Source organism: Macrobrachium rosenbergii, chromosome 55, assembly GCF_040412425.1.
Source record: "Macrobrachium rosenbergii isolate ZJJX-2024 chromosome 55, ASM4041242v1, whole genome shotgun sequence".
NCBI classification, from domain to species: Eukaryota; Metazoa; Arthropoda; class Malacostraca; order Decapoda; family Palaemonidae; genus Macrobrachium; species Macrobrachium rosenbergii.
In genome coordinates, this window is record NC_089795.1 from 32046139 (window position 1) to 32065267 (window position 19129).

At 36.2% G+C, this 19129-nt stretch overlaps 1 protein-coding gene across 5 annotated transcripts in view; it reads right to left on the minus strand.

Annotated features, from left to right (window-relative positions):
* The window catches only part of LOC136835923 (caldesmon-like), a 633290-nt gene that overhangs the window by 284364 nt on the left and 329797 nt on the right, over positions 1 to 19129 (minus strand). The window lies entirely within an intron of this gene.

Sequence of the window (19129 nt, forward strand, 5' to 3'; positions counted from 1 at the left end):
TAAGGGAATAATAGTCCAGGGCAGTCCTCCTGTCCAAGAAGGGCAGTAAGACTCAAGAGGCCTAAGCATGCTCAGGAACCCGAGTCAACCTTGCCTACTGTAGAAGTTGTCCCACCACAGGTGGGCAAACATCACAGCCCCAACACTACAAGGCAAACAATGATCATGCGAATCCTACTTGGACATCTGGTAAGAAGAGGAGAGGGAGGAGGAAAAGCTCAAAGACAGAGTAGGAAGAAGTAGTATGCTTGCATTTCTCCACTAGTTTCATTACCTGTCTTCTCTAATGGTGCAGGAGAACTGGGTGAGGTAAGGAAAGTAAATGTGCCCAGGTACAAGGCATAGCTGATACCTCATGGCATCTCCAACTGGCAGAACAAGTTACCAGAGGTGCAACAGGGTTGTGCTCCTCTGCAGGAGGCACAACAGGGTGAGCTCCTTTGCAGTAGCAACAGCAGAAGATCCTGGCAGAGTTAAGCAAAAGATGAGTTCCCCAGAATGCAATGGGAAGACCACACCTTCCCCAAGTACTCACTAAATGCCGTTATCCCTAGTGCAGCCAGTAGTTGTTGTTGTTGTTGTGGTTCCCCAGACTCTGTTATGCCAGGAAGCCTGCACCGCGCAAGAAGGACACCACGCTTACTGGATCTGACCATAACTGTGTGGTAGTGTGCATGTTGTGTTGTTGTCTAAGGGCTGCCAAGTTAGGGCAATCTATTAAGAGATGTGTAATTGTGTGGGGACTAACTTGGCAGAGTGGACATATGTCTGTTTGGGTGTTGTCTATGCAGTGTTTGTAGGTGTTTAGCGATTGGTGATGACCGCAGCGAAGTCGAGTCAGGTGTACTCTCTCCAATCTTGAGAGCTGTGTTTCTGTGCTAATTATGTTGGGTGGGGGTGCCGAGTATTTTGTTGTTGGTAAGGTTATTAAGTGCTTGTCTGGTGAGGTGAGTATGGATGTGCTTTTGTTTTGTGTGATGTTGGTGTGGTGGTATAGAATTCAAGATATTTGTATAGTGTCTGTGTGGTGTATTCGCTATTTGCCTGTGTGTTTGGAGGGTGGTCGTGAAGGTAATAGCATGGGCGGTTTGTGTTGTTTATGACCGATGCCAAGAATTGTGTGCCTCTCATGTCTAAGTGTTGCCTGATAGTGAGAATCTTGGTTTCGCGTGTAAAGTGTTCTATTGGTGTGGATTGTGTACTGCCAAGGATGATTCTAAGAGCTGTGTTTTGTATTATTTGTAGTTTGTTTAGTTGTGTGTTGGATATGGCAGGGTGCCAGGCTGGGCTGGCGTAGTTTATTATGGAGGCGGATGTATTGTTTGTATACTGTGATGAGCGTTTCTTTTTGTTAATAAATGTTGTGCCTGTTAGTGATCTTAGTGCATTTAGTCTAGGTCTGCATTTCTTGATGATGTTACTGACATGTGGAGCAAATGACACTGAAGTGTTGTATGTGACTCCTAGGATTTTTGTTTCGTGTGTGTGTGGGAATTGTGGTGTTGTTCAGCGTTGCTGTGGGTCTGTACTGATGTTCTTTGTTGTGACTTGTGAGTAGTGTACTTGTGGATTTTGTTGGTGCTACCTGTAATCTGTTTTGTGAGCCAGTTTTCAAGTTGTGTTATGTAAGTCTGTACTCTGTGTGGAGCATACATTTTTGTCTGCATGTATTGATATGATTGTTAGATCGTCTGCATATGAGGAGATGTATATGTTGTTAGGTGGTGTTGGTATGTCATGCATGAACAGGTTAAAAAGTGTTGGGCTTAGGACGGAGCCTTGTGGGACGCCGTTCGGGAAGTTTCTGATTTAGGATAACTCGCCATTGTAGTGTACAAATGCTTGTCTGTCTGTTAAGTAATTGGCGAGCCAGCGTTTGGTGTTGTTGTGTAGTGTGGTGTTGTAAACTTTGTTGATGAGAAGTGGTCTAGAGATGGCGTCAAAGGCTTTACTGATGTCTATTGTGATTAGCAGTGTTCTTTGTGGTGGGCGTCTGGAGTTAATGCCATCTTGTATTTTTTGTGTAAGGTTGGTGAGTAGTGTTGTTGTGGAGTGGTGTGGTCTGTAGCCATGTTGAGTGGGTGACAGTAGTAGGAGAAGGTGGTGGTGAAGCATACCGACACACTAGGGTCTCACCTGGGGAGGGCCCAGCTTGAACACCTGATTCATATGGGAAGAGAACTTTTGCTGATCACCTACCTTCCACTGAGCAACTCGCCTGTACCATGCCAGGAGCGGGGAGAAGTTCAGGGGGTGGGGGACCAAAAAGAAAATTACCTCTCAACAACACCAGCACACTTTTGTAGCTTTCCTTTCTCTTGCCCAAACCTTTTTAACTGCAAAGGGAACCAACTGAACACTTCTTGCAGAGAAGATCTGGAGTGCAGGTTCTGTTATTACAGACGGAACAATATTGGTGGGGATCCATTGACACACAGGACATGAAGCAACAACTCACTTGCTCAAGTGCTTCCCACCTTCGTTGTTCACTCTTTTTAAGTTCATCTATCAGGTACACCCAATTTTCAATCAATGAAAATGATCATACATGCAAAAAAGTAGAGACTCGGTTTCAAATTGGCAGTCAGAGGAAGCATAGCAAGGCATCCTCATCCAACGGCAACCAAAGAAAAAAGGGCTTGGTGATGGCAGGTGAATTCGGGTTTCCAATGACTCACCCTCCTAATATCACAGATAACTAACTAGTTACTACGTCTAAACGACAGACTCCTGCTTCCGCACAGGAATACTCCTGCACAAAAGGTGACAGTTTGTATTACCATAGGAACATATATATATATATATATATATATATATATATATATATATATATATATATATATATATATATATATATATATATATATATATTAAAATGTAGTTATGTAAGTACTCACAGAACATTAGTCATGATGCACGAATCAGGCCATACTCACCTGAAAAATTAAATCGAAGATTAAGAACCAGAGTTAATAAAAATTTATTATTAATATCAACTCAGCTAAGAGTTAAATACAATGCTTACTGATAATTTCCGTTCATAAAATGTTACGTGTGTGTGTGTATATATATGTATATATATATATATATATATATATATATATATATATATATATATATATATATATATATATATATATATATATTATATATATATTATACATATATAAACATTTTATGAACAGAGTTAGTAAGCATTGTGTTTAACTCTGGCCGAGTTGATATTAATAATAAACTTTTATTAACTTGGTCAATACAATGCTTACTAATAATTTCCTTTCATAAATGCTATTGTGTATATGTATATATATATATATATATATATATATATATATATATATATATATATATATATATAATATATAATATCAGAATGAATATAATTCAGTTTATTATTGAGCGAATCTCACTGGAACACCTCAAAACAGAATTATTGGTGGGAAGCCTATTGAAAGCCAAAGGGAGGAACACAATGAAAGTCTTGTTATAACGGTGAATGGGTACGGGGTAATCTTTTGTTCCTTCAAGTCAACACAATGTTCCCTCCGCCCGTCCCAAATCCTTCCTTTTCACCTATGGATATGACGACGACAAAGGTAAGCAGAGGTAGCGACTTTATTCTTTTCCTCACGAAACATCTTTTCTTATATGTGACGGCCTGCTTCAGAATTAAAACAAACGTTGTTTTCATCGCACGGGATCAAATGAATATTTATCAGCTACGTAACATCAACAAACACAGGCTCATGGATTTAATACAAGAAATGACCATCCAACAAGACGGACACGCGTCATCCACTAATGCCAAGTCTGTCTTCGTTTACAATTTCACAATCTGTTCTTACCTAAAGTAGAAAGAATCCTTCCAGAAGGGCAGGTGCTTCACTACGTCGTAACATCAAAACATCGTCACACTATGTTAGGAAAAAATTACTGTTACCAACAAGAGCTCAGATCTTCACATTGTGACTTCGAGATCAGGAATAAATACGTAACTCGAACCCTTATATCCGATAGTGATAAAATGTACCATTCAACGCTCAGTATAAATAGCCTTATACATAATTCGAGGTGCTCCGGCAATTTGTCTCTCTTTTGATTTACATTAAACAAAGAATTCATAAACGCAATGCTATCTGCCCGTTCATGCATTTACCGTGATTTTAGAAAATATACCAACAACCAGTAAAACGGAAATAAGAATTAAATTACATTTACATACCTCTTGCGAACTCCTAGTGTACTGTTTTATCTTTGTGACTTTGATAAAACGTTTAAGCAGATTTTCTCGACTCACATAGCAAGAGATTGTTCTTTCCCACGAAGGGGAAATGACTCGAACATGTTTCCTACGAAATCCAATGTGCATCTGTTTACCTCAATAGTTAAGGAGATACCTGGTGGCTTATTTAACTGTAATGGATCGAAGCCAAGACAGAAAAATGCATGGGTGTGGGAACTTCATACCTCAAGACCGGATGGTTTAAAACCATCTTAAACAACCATATTTTGATAGATTTGTGTATGTACGTGTGTGTGTGTATATATATATATATATATATATATATATATATATATATATATGTATGTATAAGTGCGTATATGTATGTATGCATGTATGTATATGTATATATATATATATATATATATATATATATATATATATATATATATATATATATATACACATATATACTTATATGTGTGCTTTGAATGTGCTTGGAGAATGTTACTTTATTCAAAGGGAGAAAGGTGTGTTGGCGATGTCCGTGTGCGCATTAGTGTGAAGGAGAGTGTCTCGTGTAGCTGATAGGTGTGGGAATATACCCGATGTAGTGTAAAAAATAAATAAATAATTAATTAAAGATATGTACGGGTAAGATCGAGTGCGGCAGAAGGTTGTAACCAGAGGATATTGTCCCCCACAGAAAGCGATTGACAGCGGAGGTTTTTAAGTGTGAGAAACCAAGAAACTAAACCTGGTTGGTTTGAAGAACATGAAAGTGTGGCTGTACTATGTGATTTAAATGAAAGGTAGTTGTAGTAAATAAAAGTGCAGCCTTGTAGAAATTTGTCTGGAAAGCTGCCCGATTAGTGAGGTGACTGGAGGTTTATCTGATTATTATTTGACCGAAGCAAACATCATGGTAAAATGCGGCTCCAAATGCAATTAAGACAAGTTTGTTTGATAAAAAGGAAGGGAAAATAGCACACAGGGAAAAATGGATGTAATGAGGGCTATCTTCTAATGCAGAGGTGAACTAGGTAGATAAGGAGTATGTAAAATTTCTTGAAGTGGTCACGGGTACTGAGGTTTGTGAATGTATGAGGGTAATAAGATGGAATAAAAACATCAAGTAGTCGATGATGGAAAGAAAGGTTTACTGAAAAGATTAAAGAATATCTAAGGTACAACTGCATGACAGAAGACAAGATTATTTATCTACGGGTATAAGGAGGATGGACAAGGCAGTGAAAAAGAAAGGGAGATGAAGAAACAATTTATAAAAATAAGAGGAAAAAAGACGAGTAAGAAATTTACGGGAAATAATAATTTTCTCCACGGGTAAGTGCATGCATGCAGTTTGAAAGGTTAATGAACAAAAGGATTTCAAAATATAATACGTTATCCAAAGTGGATGCTGTCCTGCATCGATGGTGTAAGTTCGGAAGATCCGTTACATGGGGGGAAAACGGCAGATTGAAAGACGTTAATGTAAGTGACTGATGAATTGTACCTGATGAAGACATTCGCTGAACAGAGAAGTGGCTGAAGAATGGAAAGGTACAATTGCTATAGTATGAATGAGTAGCTGACCAACATTTGTATATGTGTGAATGACGGAAAGGTTACCAAGGAATGAGAGAAGTATAATTGTCTCACTGCATACGGAAGTGGATTTCAGAATTATAAGCGAACAAAGTTCCTAGTGCACCAATGAAGGTGTATGGGAGGAATCAATAGAGGAGTAATGAAGATGATGATATGGTACAAAAGAGTTACTATGGTATTAAATATAATCATGTTAACAAGACTTTTAGTATAAAAGATACTCATGTTTACAAGATTTATGGTATAAAAGGCAATCATTTTAACAAGATTTATAAATTTTTACTACAGAAGCAAAGGATGTTTAAATATGTAAAGGAGGATGTGCCTTGTTTGGTGTGAAGAGTCTGAGACAAGGGAGTTTATGTATCCAAGGTAGTTGAATATCATTATGGATGAAGTTATGAGAAAGGTCAGAGAAGAAAGAGTTGTGAATGGAATGTTGAATGACTGATGTTTGAAGATGATACAGTATCAAAAAGGGATAAAGAATTGAAAATGGAATCTACTGCGGGTTGTGAAGTGTTGGGAAGAGGGGAAAGTTAGAGTAAATGTGAGCATTATTAGGGTTATAAGGGTAAATGGAAACCAGGAATATGAAACAATAGATGTTAATGTAGACACTGGAAGAAAGAAAGCAGACGAATTGTATCTGAGTAAATATAATAAAGGAAAAAAGAATGATTCATAGGTAGGTGAAACAAGGAAGGTGGCTGGGTGTGTCCTAAGGACTGGGAAGAGATTTTGAGTCAAAGGGAGCCTAGGTAGGAATGTATGAAGAGAGTGTTGATCCAACAGATTTATGGAAGTGTAGCATGGATGCTAAAAGCAAAGTCAAGAAAAAGATTATAGCTGCTGAGATGAAAAGTTTGCGTAATATATCAGGTATAAGAAGAACAGGAGGGGTGAGATGTGGAGATAAAGAACTGGTAGAACATGGTTTTTTTAAATTTACACAAAAATAAACTTACATACATGAGGAAAACTGGAAGACAACAGGTTGGTGAAGAGTGTATCTTCATAAGTACTAGAAGGGAAGAGATGAAGACCTAGAAAGAAGTATAAGCGTGCATGCAAAATAGAGGTGGATGACTGTGTGTGTGTGTGTGTGTGTGTGTGTGTGTGTGTGTGTGTGTGTGTGTGTGTGTGTGTGTGACGTGAAGCTGATCAGCCTTTTGAGTAGGATATGAAACGGCTCATCAATAATTCAGCATACAGAATGACAGCTGTAGTGACGAGTGTTCTTTTTCTCTGAAGCTATCTTCTGTTGGAAACGTGTGTGTGTGTGTGTGTGTGTGTGTGTGTGTGTGTGTGTGTGTGTGTGTGTGTGTGTGTGTGTGTGTGTGTGTGTAAGTCACAAATATCGTTCATGAATTCACTATAACTTCGGAATAACATAACCGTAATGGGAATTATAACTGATAATGCTTCTGCCCGGCCAGGACTCGAATCTTTGAGCCTTTGGTTTAGAAACAATGATAGACAGTCGACTTAAATCACTCGGCTAGGATGGAAAAAATTAACAATTATAATTCATTTTGAATGTCAGTTATTCCAAAGGTATAATGAATTCGATATTAAACAATATTTGTGGATATAAAAAAAAATTTCCCGTGTATTAGTGACAAATCTATCTATAACCTATATATCTATCTCTATCAATGTACACACACACACACACACACACATATATATATATATATATATATATATATATATATATATATATATATATATATATATATATATATATATATATATACACACACACACACACAACACAAGCAAAAGGAGTGAAGCAGCGTGAGCATTAAATATTACAATTGATGTTCTACTTTTTTTTTTCTTTTTCGATACGCTTTCGTGACGTCAGGTACCAACGATGACTGGAATGTTGTAAGCATTTCTGTTAGCTGATGACAATTCTCTCTGCTGGAGTTTGGGATTTCCGACGGTTACCAAGGATTTCATCTATTTCCTCTTCATATTCCTGACAGGGGACAGAAACGTGAATGGCAGCCTTGTTGACCTTCCTGGTGATTTTGTCAGGAGGATTTTTGGACTGTCTCACTTTTCTGATAAAGAGAAAGATGAATGGTTTCACCATGGTTGGAACGAGGATTCCCTAGTTGAGGCAACCAGCCCGTCCGGTTTTTTATTTTGTTATAGTGGTATACAATTTGACACAGCAGAGATCACGCACACCTGTAGTTTTATCTCTTTCTCTGTTATTTCTCTCCCTCCTCACACCAGCTGCGACCAAGAACAGTCGACTATTCAAAAATACACAACTCGCTGCTTGATTCATCCGAGTCATTTTGAATTTCTGAGGAAAAGTTTCCCTGACGCTCCTTCCTCATTCCTAATCTCCCTGGAGAGTATACAAGTCTACTCGTTGGTGAACCAAGCGGCTCTCCTTGGCTTGAAAAACATTCATAAAATAATCCTTATAGGGAGGGGTTTCGAGAAGTGTCAGCCTTCAGCTTCTCAGCAAGTTCTGTTTGGGATGAAGTTACAAGACCATGCCCTTCTCCACTTCTGCAGTGAAATATGACACGTCGACTAACCAATAGGTGCATAATTTGCTGACTAGGTTAATGGACCAATGAATTTTAAAGAAAACAGGCCGTAGCCATATATACATATATATATATATATATATATAATATATATATACATATATATTTATATATTATATATATATATATAAATATATAATACATGTACACATACACGAGTAAATTTTAAATTCGCTGTAATATATATCCACAAACAAATGTTGCCATGAAAGATGGGATTGTACACAACGCTATTAGCACCACAGGATCCTCCGCCCGAGCCAATTAAATTTCTTCTGCAAATAATTCTGACCATGAGCCCTTTACACGTAAAATAAATTAACGTGGTAAAAAAGTTGTGCCAATTAGCTTTGTTAAGCGAACCACAGCCATCGCTCACTGTTGTTTCCTCTTTCTTTGAAGCGACGTTTGTTCTTTACTTTTCCCCAAGTAACACTGGGAAAGAGAGGACAATTAATTTCAACAAAACGTAACAAAAATACAGTACGTTAAACATTCGGCCTAAAATATATTAACCGTGTTTCAAGGTAGTTCTTTTAAAAGTATTTTTTTCAAGTTATTCACAAACATCAACGTGCATACCTTCATTCGTGAGTAAACACCCGCATGTGTACCGTAAATGCTTTCTTAAAGAGCAAGTAAAACATACAAAGTAAATGTATGGTTAAACCTATAATAATTCAAACCATAAAAACAGATAAGACCAAGTCTAAAATAATATAAAGTGTTTTTAAAAATAAAAAAAATACATGAAATTATTATTATTATTATTATTTAGTTTATGGAAATAACTGTGACACAGCTAGCGACTCATTCTCCTCGCCCGAAAGATTTATTCTAAAACAAGATGTTATATAAAACTTGAGCAAGGTGAAGTTAATGTAGTGCGGCAACTAGGTAGAAAGAACAAAGGAAATAAATGAATATGGAAGATAAAAACAAGAGAGACAAAAGAGAGATTCTTAAATGCTTTGTGTGAGATTAAAAAAATCAGATATCAGATAACAAAAGGTCTCGAATATAATAGTTTAACAGAGAGAGAGAGAGAGAGAGAGAGAGAGAGAGAGAGAGAGAGAGAGAGAGAGAGAGAGAGATAATGTCTTAGGTTTTTAATGAATATATTACACAAATAAATCTTTATCAGAATGAAATAAGTACGAGATGAATGTCTGCATCCGATGTACTTGAAGATTTAATGACAAGGAATAACTGGGATCAAAATAACTAATCTTCAAGAGAAATACGATGTTTACAAAATTTCACAAACAGGAATGTGGAAAATTAATAGATAAATAAATGTGATGCAATGATATATTATCTGACTTATTGAAAAATGAAATAATCATGAATCTTCAAAAAATGAAATATTTAGAAATTTTGGCAGATATATGAAACAACGAAATTATCAAGAAATATATCTCAATGACATTTCGCTCCCGCCCCATTTTTCATATAAAGTGAGAATGTGGGTCTGCAGATGCTACTAGTGTTTATGTTTGTAACTTTGTCACATAAATGGATGAAACAACAAAAAATCAGCTGGTTTTTAAAAGAAAAAACTAGCCAGGAATTCTGAAATATGGAGAGCATTTGGAAAATAAAACTGTCACGGTTAAAAACAAATGCACAATTCCCAAAAAAACTACAGTAATACGATATAACATCTACAGACGGACGAGTGTATGAAAATGATAAAGCGAATTCATCAGCCTGATTATGTCTTGATCAAGACCAACTCGTTCCCTAAAGAAAATAAGTACCTAGAAACAATGAAGAGGACATGATTGCCCCGAACCATACAGGTCAACATATACAAGCTACTCGCCTACACTCTCATCCCCATTTATAGGTTGCTATGTCATAAAGTAAATCGTTCTGGGGGATGTGAGCTGAGGCATGGGATGATTTGGAAGATGCATCGTGATAGGAATCCACTGACGTCAACAGAGTAGCATGATAGACGTTGGGTACAAGAGCAATTCGAGAGTACGCTTTCGGATTTCCAAAGGAGACTGACTGCTTTATCAACACTGCTCACACTGACTTCAGGGAAAATACTTCAATGCCTATTATTGTTGCTTTTTTCCCTCTCTTGTTTTTAGAATTTTAATACTTTCAAGTTAGACGACCAGTCTTTCAATATATTAAGAGGGCTTGTTGATGAAACATATATATATATATATATATATATATATATATATATATATATATATATATATATATATATATATATATATATATATATATATATATATAATATATATATATATTCAAGTGCAAATGGTCCAGTGATCTGGCCATTTGCCTTACCAGCAGTGGTTCAAGGGTTAGATTTCCGAGTGATCCGGAACTCTGGGCATGTTCTGTTATATCCCACTGTGCCTCTGCTGGCCTCAACAGTGAATCACGTGCCGGATTGTCAGGTGAATAAGGTTGGTCGCAACCACGGTAGAAAAATGACACAGGGCTAACTGACATCCAGAGAACTTGTGACCACCAAAAGACTATACACACACACACACACACACACATATATATATATATATATATATATATATATATATATATATATATATATATATATATATATATATATATATATATATATTACTAAAAGGACCTCATTCAATTGGATGGTATCTAATGGAGTTTTTATTCAAAAGTTACAAGTTTTCTTGGACAAACAGTCCACATTATCAAGTATCCGTACGGATAGTTGATAATGTGGACTGTCTGTCCAAGAAAACTTGTAACTTTTTGAATAAAAACTCCATTAGATACGGATACTTGATAATGTGGACTGTTTGTCCAAGAAAGCTTGTAACTTTTTTAATAAAAACTCCATTAGATACCATCCAGTTTGAATGAGGTCCTTTCAGTAATTTACTAATGCACAGAACAATTGTGTATGTGATAAAGTTAATATATATATATATATATATATATATATATATATATATATATATATATATATATATACATACGTAAGGATATCAAGCATTAAAAAAGATGTGTGTGTTTCATGGATAAGGCCATGATGTAAAGAAAATGTGCAAGCATAACTGATGTAAAAATGGGCTTAGTTGGCAATTGTTTACGGGATAGAGGAGGGAAATCTCGAGAAGTGTTGAGATGGCAGTTTGACATGTAATCTGCTCTGGATAACACTTAAAATTATTATTGTTTGGGACTCTCCTCTTCGAGCCCACCGTCCTCAATCGCATTTCAATCCATTTCTTGTTATATCGTGACACAATTATAAAGAGTATTATGGATGATAAATGCTCCTTATTGTAAGCGTGAAACGACAACCTAAATTAGACTTAGTTTACTTTAAATGAAAACTTCTTGATCTGCTACGGATTTATTAAGTTGAAGTTAATTTTACATATAATGAGTTTTCATTCTGCATTTTCCTATCAATATATTTCTTTTACTGTTAAGTCTGCAGCATTCTGGCTTATTCTAAATGATGTTCAAATAATAATAATAGAGAATCAAGGGATTGATTGCGGCGTTGTTACTAAAGTGCTTGATCAAGAAGGTAACTAATATTACTACAACGTTTTGAATACCAAGTTTTTCCAGTTTCATTATTACGAGGCTAGCTGTACAACATTAACATACAGCACAAGAGGAGAGTAAGAGTGGTAACAATATTTATATACTTGTTAATTAGATTTCCTTCCAGAAAATACCGAATGTGAAAATTCTAAAAAAAATTCATATCTTTATTATGGATGCTACGACTAAAAACAGGTTTGATACATGATAAAGAGCTCCCGCTCTTTCCCTCTTTCTCTTTTCTGTGAAAAATCAATCTGCCAAATCCTGTGAGCATTTAGTTCAGGAACAGATGTTCCCGAGCTCTTCAAAGGATCAAGTTAATACAAGCAGAGCCATGCTGAGCTCTTACGTGGCTAAAGCTGTAATCAGATGAAGCCAGGAGAAATCATCTCTCTTGGAGGCTTCGTAGGAAGACCAGCATTTTTCTTTACCTTGTCGCGTCACTCGTATTTTTTCCCTGTTTGTTGTCACTGAAAGACTAGTTCAATTATAGCAACAACAAAATTTTTGCGAGCTGTGGGCAAACCTATAACTGATAAAAAAGGAAATGCAGACAATAAAAATATTACTCAGAATACACACAAAATTTGTGCTTAATGTTTCTTCACCATTTGAACATTAGCTCAATGATGCACGGATGATTAGCACGATGTTTAGTTGACACTTATGAAAAGTTATGGGCTAAGAAGTTAAGGGTATACTAAAAGTGGCAGTTGAATTTTCACAGGTCCGGTCAAGGTAATCAGCAGGTTTCCTGTATTTCAGCCGCCAAGCAGCATTAGAGAACTAAATTCTTTGCACAACGCTTTCAGAGTCCAGATGAAGCTTGTCGATCCAAGTAAGATATACCTGCATTCGATGTGTAAGAACTTGAATAAATTCCCTATCCTTCTTGCAGTGTGGATGTCATGTAACTGAGACCCCGTTCCAACCTCAGTTCGAATCTCGCTGATGTAGATTTCTTTTTTTTTTTTTACCATTCCCTATTCTGGATATCTAAGTTTTCAGAGTAAAACTTATCCAAAATTAATCTGGAATTGAACAGTTCATATTTTCATTGTACTTGGTCATTGAAGTTATATAAATCTGACCAGTATGACCAGAACAAAGCCACTGTTTATCATAGTTTTGCTTGAAAACTCTGATATTCAGTTTGAAGAAGACATAAGCAATATTTTACTAAACTTACACACTGAAGCTAATTAATAATGTTTAAACGCCACTAGTCTTTCTTTTCGATACTGAAGCATTGTCTGATATGTGAACTTAAGTGCCGTTGATTCTTCTCTTCCCTTTGCTTCCTGGTTTTGAAATATTCATAAAAATGTATTATTTTCGAGTCTCCTTTTACCGCGATGCGAGCGGAAACTGAGTTCTTTTCCTAGGCTCCATTCCTTTAAAATGTGAACGAAATAATTCACGCTCAAATGAACATCCTTTTCATTTACATCTGAAGAGAATACGGCTGGATGCTTTCGTCAACGACGCTGGTTTTATAAATTTTTTCCTCAGTCTGGCGGTATGCCTGTCGGTTTGTATGCTTATGACATACTTGAAAATATTGTGAAGCAACGGGGTTTTCTGGCAAAAAAACCTAGTTATTACATAATAAAGGGGTGAACGAAGGTTTTTTTTTTTTTTGGTGGATGTGCTTTATCGAGCATCTACGTGTTTAAACGCATTACAAAAAACAAAAGCCTTCACAAATAAATTTTGTCCAATGACTAAAGAATTTCTATCTAGAATGAAGTAGGCTCTAATAAAAACACCAAAATCACCATCGAAAGAAATCAACACTCTCTGCTTAGAAACGTGGTGCTTTTTCAAGAAAATAACGATAAAATTAAAAACCTCATGAGCCTTACATTTTCCAATTAAATCTGTATGTAATACATCTTATTCTGGTTGTGTTTTCATAACCGAATTCTTGAATTCTAAACGTTCACTGTAACGCTTGGATTTGAAACTACAAGTTACGTTTGTTTCTTAAACAAGCACTAAATTGTCCTGTTAAGTTGATTTACCTTTCCTCAAGAGCTGCAGTATTCGTCAAACAAAATTTGCTTAAACTCTCGTCACAATTCCAGTCTAACGTGAGTTTATACGCTAAGGGTCAAACACCTAAGGTCAGAGTCTGAAAGAAGAAAAATCAGTGCGCTGATATGGCATTTCTCCTAAGACTTTTTGTTTAAACAAATGTTGAACTTTATTCAACTGTGGCTGACATCAGAAAATCCCATTATTCTTAATCTAATTGAAATATAGAGAGTAATGTTATCATGACAATATTCTTTTTATTCCATCTTTACTTCTATTTTGAATTCTGGAGGTAATTCCAAAGGACATTCTCTGAGTTTATCCTGAGGACCTTTTTTCATATTTATTTTTTTAGCAATCTCAAGGGACATTCTCTGAGTTTATTGTAAGAGCTTTTTTCATATTTATTTTTTTAAGGTAAAAATTAAAAGCATACTATACTTATGGTAATCTGTTTCACTGGTCTCATTTTGCACACCGAATGAATGTATGTTAATTGTCACGATTTACTTTGTTATAAGGCTACTGGATATTTATCCTAGATTATCCAATATTTTTTCTTGAAGGGTAGTTACAAGCGTCATTAGTTCCTATTCTCAGTATCAAGTAAGCACTGCAAAAATAAGTCGCTGCAACTTAGTTTATCTTGGAATGAGAAATTTTTTTGCTACCCTTTATTCATATCAATACTATTAATATTAATCAATTTCTGGCACTAATGAATCCACATAAAACCGAACCAAATTACTTACAATTATTTAAGTCTTTCTTTGACTGCAAATACTGTAACATTACCAAAACATTTTTAAAAGTTACCCTTTCTAGGGCAAGTATATAGGCCTTGTTTTTCACTTATGCCGCTCGCAGAAAACTGTTATTCTTAGCAGGGGTGTAATAACCGTACCTAGCACAAGCTTATACCATTCATGTCTTATTTTTGTTCGTCTTAAGATGTGTTATTTTAAGCGGAGATACTGAAGAAATGAAACAGAATCACTTGATGGCACACATCACCTCTTTCGCAAGGTTACGGGAAAGGAACTCCAAGCGTCCAGGAGTTCTATCAAAGTGAAGTCATTAGAGTTTCCACCTCAACACAAACACACACAACGACCCATTCGACAGTGAACCAGATATTTTAAGAAACCTAAGAACACTGAGTGATGCTCCAGCCCCGTTACTCATTGCTGAATTCTTCGCAATACCGTGTCACAACGCAAATGGTGGAGAGAATTGTTTCTTTGATACAAAGCCGGGGGAACAAAGGAAAAGGAACCGACTAAGTGTTGCAACAAAGAGAAGGATTCTTTGCAATGTCACTACAAAGCCGCTTGAGATTTTTACGCTCTTTTAAAAACCAAGCAAACCGTAATGGATATAATAAGAGGGAAATGTATGCGTGGTCGTAAAAGTCATATATGCAAAGCCTAAGAAAGGAACTCACCGATTACAGTGTCACAATATTCCGGAATACTTGGCATGTTATAAGTAAATTTTTACTCATGTTATCCTATGAGTAACCGACTTGTTTCTTTTACATATTTCCTACCAAGTCTGTGCTTTTGCCAGTATCAAAATTACAATGCGGCTCACACGCTGAACTTTTATAGCCAACATGACTCCCCTAATTCTTTCTTCACTGCCTAGCTGTGGTAACCTGATATTTATTACAAAAAGCAAACTTAACAAACACTGTAATGCTTAAAATCTTCCAAGTGGATAAATGAAGACTGAGCTTGAATCGAATATACTTATGGTTCTAAAACGCAATGTCTTTTTCCATATGGATTACGTAATTGGCCTTTTAAAGCCTAAGGTCTCATTCTCAATGGATATACTCACAGATTTCTGCAAAAATACATTTCCCTTGTTTCCTATGAATATACAGCAGAGGCTGCAACGATTACATTTAGCAATCAAAATCCCCATGTATTTACTTAATGGATTTGTAGACAACTGCCACGATTAAATTCTGCCCTCCAGAGACTCATCCCTTATTCTAAATTGATATACTATCACAGGTTACAACAACTGCATTCAGCGTTCAAAAACTTCAAAACCGTGCCTTGTTCCAAATGAATATATCGACAGAGGCCGCAAAGACTGAATTTAGCGTTCCAAGACATCATATACTGTTCAAAATAAATAAATAAATAAAGGCTAATACGATTAAATTGGCGATTAAATTTAGCATTCTAACACCCCATGTACTATTGCAAATGAATATATTAACAGAAGTTACAATGTAATCATTCCAACACCTCATGACGCGTTCCAAATGAATACATTAAGTTTTCAATGGTTACATGAAACCTTTCAACGCCGTAAATCCTCTTTTTAAACAATATACTGACAAAGGTTTAAGTGTTAACATTTTGCATTTAGCAACCGTATTTACTGTTCCATATCAATATAATGATAGAAGTTACTGTGATTACATTTAACGCTTCGAAACTCCACATCTTTTTCCCACATGGATATATGGACTTTTGAAACTATGTTTAGCTCTCCAAAGCCACGTGTCCTGTTCCCGATGGATATACTAACGGAGATTGCCGCGACTGCAATCAGCGTTCCAACACCTCATTTCTTGTTCTAAATGATTATACAGACGGAATTAGTAAATGATTGCTCTTAGCATCAAACCCTGTCTCTTTTCTTGATTTATTTTTAATGGTTACAATAATTAAACCTAAATTCCAGGAGCTTCATTTTTCGTTCTGCAAATTAGAATAAAACAAATATGGAAGTTGCAAAGAATGATTAGTCAAAGCATATGTCTTGTTCCCAAATGAATGAGGCGATGGATGCTACAACGATTAAATTTAACTTTCCAAAATCTCATGTGCTGTTCTACATGGATATACAGACCAAGTGGACCTTGATACAGACAAGCTGCAGCGATTACTTTTGCCGGCGTTATGAAGCATTAAGTCCTGTTCCAAACAGATATCTAAACAAGGCTTGCATGAATTACATTTAGCGTTCCAATACCGCACGTCTTGTAACTGTATATAGACAAGGCTGCAATGGCTAAATTTAGCAATCTGAAACCTCATGTCTTGTTCCAGATGTATACACAGACGAGGGATGCAACGATTACAATCAGTTACAAAATCTCAAATCTTGTTCCAAATGCATTTAAAGATAGAGGATATAGCAATTACATTTAACGTTCCAAGCGGATAGAGATAAGGCTCGCAGCGATTTAATTTAACGTTCCAAATCCTCATTTCTTGAAGGCCGCGCAATCTCGCTGTGCCTACACCCTGCGGGAAGGAAGAATGGGATGCCTCACCCGAGACACTGGGTTAACTCTCTCCTCCACGGAATCTCAAGAAGAAGATGCTTTTTGTGGAACCATAAATCAAGTAGAGCGCTGTGTAAGTGACGCTTTGCCCAGCTACGACTTGACTATCCCCCTAAAAGACCTTCGAGAGTATAACCATCCTTCATTCTGGATTGCCCGAGATCACTTTAAGAAAGCATGTACGCCCCGCAATAATAGATTTCATCTCTCTCTCTCTCTCTCTCTCTCTCTCTCTCTCTCTCTCTCTCTGGATATGTATGGGGTTTTAGTGATAAGCCCATGCTTCTTCCTTTATCTTTGAGCTTTATTAACTGACCTTCCTTAGAAAGATTTGCCTTCTTGCGGTTCTTTGTGCGCTTTAGTCGATATCCAGTTTTTTTTTTTTTTTTAAAGATTCGTTCTACTTGTCTTTGTAATTATCTTTCTACATTTTCCAAAGACTAACTATAAGACTAACAATGTACGGGTATAACTATAAGACTAACAATGTACTGGTACACCTAACTGATGCCAATATCTTTTGTGGCTGCTTATTTTGCTTTTCTTGCTCTTTAAATTGCATTTCATCTGAATGCAAGTTTTAATTTATATTTTCAAAGGGCTCTTCATATTCACTATTAAGATACCAGACAGTGCCTGAAATGCGTGGTAACATAGATGGAGGTGAGTCAGAGATATATATCTATAAATTTATTTTTTCATTGTTCACGAGCTTCTTCCTAAATAATATCATTATTCAGCTTTACTTAAACCCAGCAATAATTCCTTAGCCATAACACTGAACCACATAAACTACCTTCTCAGATATATAAAAAAAATTATCATCAAAAGGAAACAAAATTTATGCCTAAACCTGCAAATATTTATGAGTGATTAAAGAAGAAACAAAATGTTGTCGCTTGGGTGACAGTATTTTATGAGCATATCATTCTAAATAATCAACTAAAATTCAATAAAGCGAGTATGCAAGCCTATTCACAACACACCATAAAGAAGGCACTGTGACGAATATCGTTTGCATACTGACTACATCTTTCCTAAAAATACATATTAATGGCCCACGATGTGCCAGGTGGGAAGGAATTATTGCACAAAATAGCGGGGGTGGGGACTTTTCAGAGACCTCTGTAGAGCGGTTTAAATGGGATGATTTCCAGTTTCGCTCCATCGCTGAATGTCATTAGGCTCACAGGAATTTCAAACAACGTAAGTCATTAACTGTCAAGACCCACATTTCTAACATTAAAGACAGCGAATACTTTCAATGTATGTGAGGCTGTAATACAGCACGACTTTAATACAATTCTGACAAGAAACATACAAGCTATAACCTAAAACATCTAAAAATCTGAAGCTCATTTCACCAAAACTGTTCACAAAGGATAGCACTCTCATGTAATACCAAATATCTAAGATGCTATAGGGTTATGAGGAAAGATAACATTACATCAAGAAAAAACTGGATACAATCGATTGCATTAGGCCTAACTGGAAAAGTGACTAAATTATAAGGCAGGAGAGAGAGAGAGAGAGAGAGAGAGAGAGAGAGAGAGAGAGAGAGAGAGAGAGAGAGAGAGAGAGAGAGAGAGATGAAATAAAACACAAATTAGAAACTGCATAACTGCATGAACTTTTTTGGAACAACGTTGAGAACAACAGAAAGATTACAACGACTGAGGAACTATGCAATGCGGGAAAAGCAAACATTAAACCTAACTCCTAAATAGCATGGAGAAAATTCGATAATAAAAAAAATCAAAACAGGGAACCTGCGATGACCGAGCAGCCATAAATAGCGACAGATAC